Here is an 8,781-nt window from a genome sequence, read left to right as displayed (position 1 = left end):
TAGAGCTACCAGAAACTGGAGAGGCAACCACAATTGAAGATCCAGCCCCAGATCAAGAGGTGGCCTCGACCTCAAGAATCTCTGAAGAAGAAGAACAAAGGCTCCATGACCAAATAGAAAAGTCAGCAGAGGAGAGTGCCAAGGCGGAAATGGAATGGGAGAGGAAACTCCTCATCTCCATTAGACTTCAGGGATTAGACACAAAAGTGCTCCATGAAGAGTGGATGCAACCCAACCTGCCTTTCCCTTTGATGAAATTTGAAGTGCTAAAGACGAAAAAGAGAATAGAGGAGGAGTAGTATGTCGCTCTTTACGAAGGCGACATCACAAAGGAGGAACAGTCAAAGAAGATAGTAGATTCACAACCTAGATGGAGGAAAGGTTGGCTGAACAAATACCCAGCCTACCTCATCTACTTGGTGGAGGCACCAAAGGAGATTCGAGAGAATGCAACCTTCTGCCCGGTGCCAAGAGTCAGAAACTGGAAAGAGCATGGCAAGATTGAAGAAAAGAAGCCAAATTGGCTTAATTATCCCAGGATGCCAGGACCAAAGGCAGGAGAGAGAATAGGTAAAGCCTACATGGTGAAAACCCTAACGGGCACCATCAAGCTCTTCACTGGCTCTCCTGACCTTTTGTGTCAGATGCTCAAGAAAATCTGCAGGACTCTCTTAGCTTGCATTGAAGTGTTCGCGCCAGATAAAGCCACGACCTCGAGTCTACTATCGACGGCCGACACAGTGACTGATATGATATATGATCTTTCATTGCAGCCTTCTCCAAAAGTGTTGCACCTCCTATACCAAAGGATTATGTTTTTGCCTAGCTTCCACATGCAAACATTCGAAGAAGCTTTCTACACCGGCTTTTTCACCCACGAAAGCAAAATATTCGGCCCAACCTTGACCATCGGCAACCTACGATACGAATCACATTTGCAGATGCTCAAGACGACAGGACTTTATTGACCAAGCATAAAAGTCATGTCAGGGACGACATGAACGCGGAGGGGGGGAGTGTTGAGCCAGCAGAGGATCACACCCACATTTTTGCTCACACTCATCATTTTTGTAACCATTGATTGTAATAAATGTCTTTCCGACATTGATTTTGATTGGAGCCATTCATTAAGTAACGGGACTCAATTGAGTTTCCAGCTTGTAATTCCGAAGTAATTTCACTTGCTGATGTAATTAGTTAGAGATGTTCTCACCTCCAAGGCTGAGGTATATAAACCAAAGTTTTGTAACCTAAAAGATAGAGTTTTTTATTTAATCAAAGTGAGTTTTTGGAGCGCCCTGACTGTGTCTGAGAGAGAGAGAGAGAGAGTCTTATCTACTTGCTACGCGAGCTACGGAGCCGCCATTGGAGAAGCGACACCGCCATTGTGTTAGCAACGGCGAGAGCTACGCACAGATACCAAGAGTGCGCGCTATCGGCTTTTATGTGTGGTAAGTTCCTACGAGCTTCGGTGTGAGTTTTCTTCCAACTCGTGTGTCGGAATGGAGCGTGCAGCATATCTATAGAACCGCAACGAGTAGAGCTACGCATTAGTACCATCGGGGTCAAGTTTCGATCATCTGTATTTTTCGGCCTGTCTTCATACGCGTTTACCGCACGGAGTGATTATAGGTTGATTTTGCAGTTTAAGTCTTTAGGGTGTTGTTCTTACCTAGTGTATAGACTTCCCCCTGAGTTTGAGATCGATTCAATGATTCTAGATCCTGTTTCGTATAGCATTCGTTCGTAGTACGGATTTTAGTCACTTGCGTATTTTAGAACTTAGATTTGATTTCCTTAGTAGTGATTGTCATTAGAAGGTCGAGTAGGTGATTTGACACCCACCTAGTTGTTTCCATGCGCCTGCGGGTCAAGCTCCATCCTCGTCTGACAAATTCTGTTGTTGGTTGAGTTCTCGCTATTTAGCTTCCGCTAGCGGCGTAACCGCCTTAACAATACCTCTAGGAGGCACATCAGTGGGAAGAAAGAACTTTGCTAATCACTAAACTCTAAAACAGAAACACTCCTATCGTACCAATTCTACCTTCCCTCCATCGTTCGAGTGATGAGGATCAAAGGTGTTTGATGACATATGTTTCTATTTCAGTGTACCGAATGTGAATGTGTAGGTCTGGGTCAATGTTTTGACTTTTATTGTGCATACTCGTTTGCTAATTTCTCTTGCTCTTTACTTTTTTTCTTTTTTGTGAGTATAAGGCTTTATATATATACGTTCCCTAAGATTGGGAGATTGAGAGGTCAGGGAGGAAGGTTGAGAGGGAAGTGAGTTAATGATGACTGTCAGCAAACACTCCCCCCTTCCTTGGGTAGATCACACCGTTTGAAATGAGCTTGTCATCCTTTGAAACCAATTGTTCCAGTTGGTAATAGGTGAGGATTTTTGCCAGTAGTTTTCTATTACCTTAGGTGTCTCGTCGAGTTGCAAGGGTGGTAAGGTACTCTCCCAGGATCAAACTTGAAGTGGTTCATCACGTGATTCTTGAACACTGGGAGGTGTGGAATCCTTTGTAGCTTTATGGAGGTCCACTATTGTAGGTGGAGGCTGTGGAGAAGCTTTTACCTCTATGGATGCATTACATGAGGAGCTAGAAGCTTCATGCGACTCCCCCCTTCCTGAGCTAGGTGGAACAAATCGTTCTTTCTTCGGTACCCAAACTAGCTCTGGAGCGAGTGTGTAGCATTCTGTGATTTTTTTCTTTTCGTGATCGTCAATTCGTTTTGGAGCTACATGATTGGGCGCACATGGGTCATGTGATAGGTAAGAACACAATCTACGTTTTGGCACCCAGATTTGATCATTTCCTATAGTAGCCTTAGGCTTCCAATAGTTTTTTAGGAATCCAACGCAACGTTTCTTTACATTTCTTGGGGTGAGTGGTACGTTTCTTACAAGGCTTCTGTTTATTGGTACTAGCCATGGTCGCTAAAGAAGCTTTAGGGACCCACTTGTATGTTTTCTTCGTTATATTAGGATGAGTCTTGTCAAAAGCTATATGCATTGCTTCTAGCATATTTAAGGGTATGAGTGGTGGCATTTCATCCCCCTCAGGTGTTACCCAGGTCGTCCCCATGTTTCCCCAAGTGTCTATGGTTGCTGCTAGGTGGACCCAATCCACATTGTCCGACTTAGTCATCCCAGGTAGTACATCCATATAAGGAGAATCTTCCCCAACATCAGTGTCCGCTTTACACGTGTAACAATACTGCAATGGGGCCGAGTGAACTGTGGTGTCAGATCTATGATCAGTTATAAACCTGTTTCCTAGAGGACGTGCTCGACCAGCTACTAGATCCACTCGAATAACAGAATCTTGGAACTGCAAGTAGACATGGTTTTTAGACCAGTCATGCACCATTTCTGTTTCCCTCATGAAAGGACGTCCTAAGATCATCTCCGATGCCATAGTGTGCTTGGAGAAATCCATAACAATGAAGGTAATCCTTATTTTATATCCAAAGACCTTGATCTTGAGATCTTATAGTATCCCAATAGGTTTAACAATAGACCCATTGGCCATCTTCACTACTATGGTTGTGGTCGCAAGGTGAGGTCTTTCCATAGTTTCCCAGCAATTTTAAGTCACAATGCTAACCCCAGCGCCACCATCAAGGATTCCCTTCACAGTTAATCCCTTAGTAGTGATTGGTATGGTCGCATTGGATTCATCACCCTCAAAGTATTGTCCCAACTTGTTAACAGGTATTTCTATAACAAGGTTCTCATCTAGGTTGGGTTGTGGATCTAAGTGTTCCTCCTCTATTGGCATCTCCCCAACTCCATCCATCTGTGCAAATTGTGGTAGCCCAAAATTTAGTTCTCCATTGAGGAAGGCTCGAAGAGCTGAGACTAGCTCAGGGTCTTTATAAAGTTTGGACATGATGGTGGTTCTAACTATTGAAGACATGAAATCCATCAATTTGGCAATGTTTAACGGCACCTTTTGGACTTCAGTCCCTTGACGTGGGGAAGATGGGATCTCCATTTCTTCGATAGGATCAAGTAGTCCCTATGTAAACATTATTTCCATCAAGAAGTGAGTACGCCCACTTTCCCATGACTTTAAGTCACTTTCTTCTTGGATGACACTAGGTATGGCTAAGGGTCTATGGACTTGGTGAGGTTGTTGTTGCGTAGGGAACACGGTGTCTGTAATCTTGATCTACCTAGGTGCTGGTTCTAGATCCCTTTGGGTATCTTCTACCAAACACCTTAATTGCTTGACTCGCTCAATCTCCTTTGTAGGGTTTGGATAATTTCCTATCTTCTTCTTGGATCCTGGCCATTGTGGCTCATGAAGATCTTCCTTGTTGGTTTCTATCTTAGTGGTTGTTTTGGTCTCCATGGTTTCACCTGAATCAGAATCCTCTTCAGCATCGTCACCAGTCCCTATGTTGGTCTTTGAACTGGGGTCTGACTTCGCTGCTTTTTGCGATCTCTTTCTTCGTGTTTTCTTCTTTTTCTGAGATTGGGCAATTGATGTCGTGTCTCTTTCCTCAAGAATATAATTTTGTTTTTGGAGCATCGATCGTGTGAGTACGTTTATTGGTACCACAAGTGTACTTTGTGATGGCTCCTTGGTAACTTCAATCAAGTTTAATAGCGTGATCTTCGGTGCATTTGGATTATTTGGACATTGGGCAATCAAATGATCTATGCCACATCGATTACACATGAGTATCGGCATTGTAGACATGCTTGCTTGATTGGTTTGCATTAGTGTGGTATTTTTTTGTAGCCTAATAGGACACTCGGCTACACGATGTGGACCTCCACACTCATAGCATTGAAGAGGTGGTCTCTTAGCAGTGTAATTGATATTTTGGCCTCTTGCCGCAAGAGCAGCTACTTGATAGACAGGTTTGACTTGTCGCCAATAGTCCTCCATGTAGTATTGTGGACTTTCTTCAAGCACATCCAACCCATAGGCAATATTAGGATCTATATCTTCCTCACAGCCTTCCAAAAAAGAAATAGATGACTCATAACCCACTTGGTTCAAAGAAGTGATTCTCGGATGTGGTGGTTGCGGTCCTAGCATTGGAGGTGGTAAGGGTGTTGTTTGAACAACATTTTGGGCCCTAGGGACCATGTGTTGTGCTATTTGTTCAAGAGGTGGGGCCGGCATCAATGCAGGCACTCGAGGTGTGTCTGTCCATGCTAAGATTGGTCTATTGGCCATCGCGCGCTTAAATACTATGCAATCCTTAGCTTGATAACCATACCTCCCACAGGCATTGCAATTCCCATTGAATTTTACTCTAAAAGTAGGCATTCACTGGTACTATGCGGTCCATAGCATACTGAGCACCACTGTTGCTCCCTTCTTGGATACATATGATTGTTTTGCGGAGCACGATTGTCTCTAAGACTCTCTTGAATAGCCTTGGTGAGATCTGCTAAAGTCATCTCAGATATCTTTGGCTCCTTAGCAATAGGCTTTAAGGTCATTGGCTGATGCCCTAATGGTTGTGAGATAATAGATTTAGACTCAACAGACACTCTTTCTCCTTGAATCATTAAATTATCCTCCAATTGGATCGCATTGGTGGTGACTGCTTCCCAAGTGGTGATACCTCTAATGACTAGGCCATTGTAGATATCCTCATGTCGTAATCCCCTAATGAATCTATCCAGCAATTGATTATTATTGAAGCGCTCATTTGGATTACAACGAGAATTCAAATGCTTCAAGCGACTTATAAAGTCTCTCACCGACTCTCCTTCCTCTCATTGGGCTTTCTGGAGCTGAGAGGCTACACCCCAAAGCACTCCCTCTCGTATGTATTCTTTCAAGAACAGTCTCCTAAGAGTAGGGTAATTCGTTTTTTCTTCCACCCTTAGGGTTCTATACCAATCCCCTGCCTTTCCACTTAAGGTTAGGCTTAAAGCATTACTCTTATGTAGGTCATTGTGTTCTCCTAGAGAATCGCATATTTGTTCAAACACTTCGATATGCTTTCTCACATCCCCGTCTCCACTAAATTTTTGTGTGAGCTTGGCTATTTGTACTGCCTTACTTCTAGGCGCTCTATCAGGCACGTTACGCATATTCTCAGCAATAGATCAACCGATAGCTTGAGCAAATGTTGTCGAGTCACCTAAGTGAGCAAGCACCGTGGGTGGAGGTGCTCCAGAGACTACATGTGGAGTAGGTATTGGAATCGAGCTTAGCGCATAAGAAGCCCTTGGGTTCCACGTTGGGTACAATGTTGTGCCATGTGGTGGTCCAAAATTCATATGTGTGGCCCTAGGCATAGCAGACGTCGGATGTGACATGCTAATGCTAGCCGGTATAGTCCCATGGAAATAAGAACTTGGGTGTTGTGGTTGTGGAGCATAGGTAGTTGAAACAATGGGAGGGATAGGGACTACATGAGTACGAGGACCCATGGGTGTATACGATCAGTACACACTTGTAGGTACTGTTGCAGGCATTGAGCTACCATGTAGCGGTGCTTTACTAACAAATGAGGTCCATGGCATGTTTCTTGGCATGCCCATGATTGGGGTAGGCATGGTAGCCATGGTGTCATCAAGGGAAAGATGAGTTAGACTTGGAAAGGTGAAGCTATCACTTGTGGGCTCAGATTTCACTGAGACCCTTGGAGAAACAACATATGGGGGATCCATTGGACTTACCGAGGGAGTATCCATTTGCGATAAGGTCAGTTGTTTAACCTTCCCTGTATCCAAGAATCTCATGAGACCCATTGAAGGCATGTTGATACCCTTGTTCTGTCTCTCTAACTCAATGACCCTATGGATGACCTCACAAACTCTTTGTTGTTGATCCTCCACACTAGTAGCACCCATTGTGGATTGTAGGACATCTAACCAACCCACGTGATAGGTGTGACCTGTGTATAGGTCGGTCAAAGTTTCCGTTTGTAGTTCGTACTCCCAGTTCTCATTTAAGAACACTCCATCTAGGATTGAGGTGCTAGGGGTGTCCTTTGAGCTAGATGCAATGTTGCTTTCTAGGGGTTGGCCCTTAGCAGTTGCTAAGTCAGGAGCACTCGATTGCTCTCCTAGAAAAGATATTGACATAGGCCCTTTCTATTTTAACTCTCTTCGTTGCTCCGCCTTGCGTAAGCTCTCAATTTCCTTTTCCCTCGCTGCAAGGATATATCGCTCAACCTTTTGCACTTCCGCAAGGCTTCTACCATCGGGTAATATGACCTCGGAGGGAAATAACTCTGAAGATTCAGGAGGTGCAGTGAATGAAGTATTCACATGCACATTCTCTAAGGGTATAGGATCTACGTTGGTCACGAATGGAGAATTTACTTCCCCACCCCCCTCATTTACATCATTAGCTCCATGTTCGGAGCGAGTGGCTCTACTAAAGGTTTCCTTCAAGCGGCTAAGCACGCTTGGCCCAGATCGTGGACCCATGGCATGCATGTCTTGGCTTGAGCTATCCGGATTAAACATTGGTAAACCCTCCATGACGTCGTAGTCAGAGGAAGAGTCACTAGCCGCTATGTTCGGGTCTTGGTTTGTACTACCTTGGGTCCCCGTCGAGGGCCCGGAACCTAAAGTAGGTGGATATTGAGAACTAGCGTAAGTCGAAATTCTCTCTAGTTGCTCCGTCTCTAGCACACGACCAGAGCGCAGATGCATGTGCCTTTGGCACCCTAGAAGTGTCGGCGAATAACCTCGAAGGTTAACTGCTTACCTTTTTTAAGCGTCCGTTTTCACTCGTGTTTTTTACGTTTTTATTTTTTTTATATGTTTTTTAATGTTTGATTTTTTTTATTATAGTGTGTGATAGCTCGAAACGAGCGTATCACTTAGAGGGTTGCCGTGTGCTTTACGGCACAATTTTCGGGCATCTAAAGTTCCGTTGGTCCTCAAAAAATCGATTTTTAGCTACGTGTGAAGCTAAAATTTGTAATTTTAAAAGGCGACTGAGGCCTAGGCCTGAGCGTGAGCTTGGGCTTGGGTCTGGGAAATATTCTCGATCCTAGTCCTACCTTTATTTTATTTGATTTTTTAATTTAATTTTAAACGATAAGGTCGCCGCAGCCTGTGCGAGAGCACACACACACACACTCTATCTACCTACTTCTAACTAATACACCTACTATTACACACTAACACACTCTATTAGCTCTCACAGATCTACTTCCTACTTACTGTACATTACATTACACAGAAAACTAACAACCTTAATACACAGAGAATAAACACAGTACCTTTGAAAACTCCATTAACAAAGAAAACTAACAACTTTAATACACAGAGAATAAACATAGTACCTTTGAAAACTCCATTAACAAAAAAAATACACAGTACAACACAAAATCCTTCTTCTCAACATACACACCCTCCTTCCTTACCTTTCCTACAATTGAAATTGCACCACAAAAGAAGTACAAAGTGCCATTCAAGCTTAGTGTATGGCATTCCCCGGCAACGGCACCAAAAATGTGCGCTTATGTCGCACGTGTCAATGCAAGGAACTTGCCGATACACCGCGTGCGAGCCACAAATGGCTCCAAGCACACAACAAGCCTAAACTAGTAAGCTCAAAGATGACGATGGTGTGTCACTCACCGCTCTACACTTGCTTCGTGGAGGATTCCTCGCCGCAAAGAAGAGGGAGACGCTACTACGCCGCGCTCAACCGCCTCGCCGCCATCGTACCGCCGCAATGCTCGATCGCACTCTCTCTCTCTCTCTCTCTCTCTCTCTCTCTCTCTCTCTCTCTCTCTCTCTCTCTCTCTCTCTCTCTCTCTCGTACACACACACACACA

This window comes from Adiantum capillus-veneris, chromosome 21 (genome assembly GCF_014529385.1).
Source record: "Adiantum capillus-veneris isolate H3 chromosome 21, ASM1452938v2, whole genome shotgun sequence".
Lineage (NCBI taxonomy): Eukaryota > Viridiplantae > Streptophyta > Polypodiopsida > Polypodiales > Pteridaceae > Adiantum > Adiantum capillus-veneris.
This window is presented reverse-complemented; position numbering follows the sequence as displayed.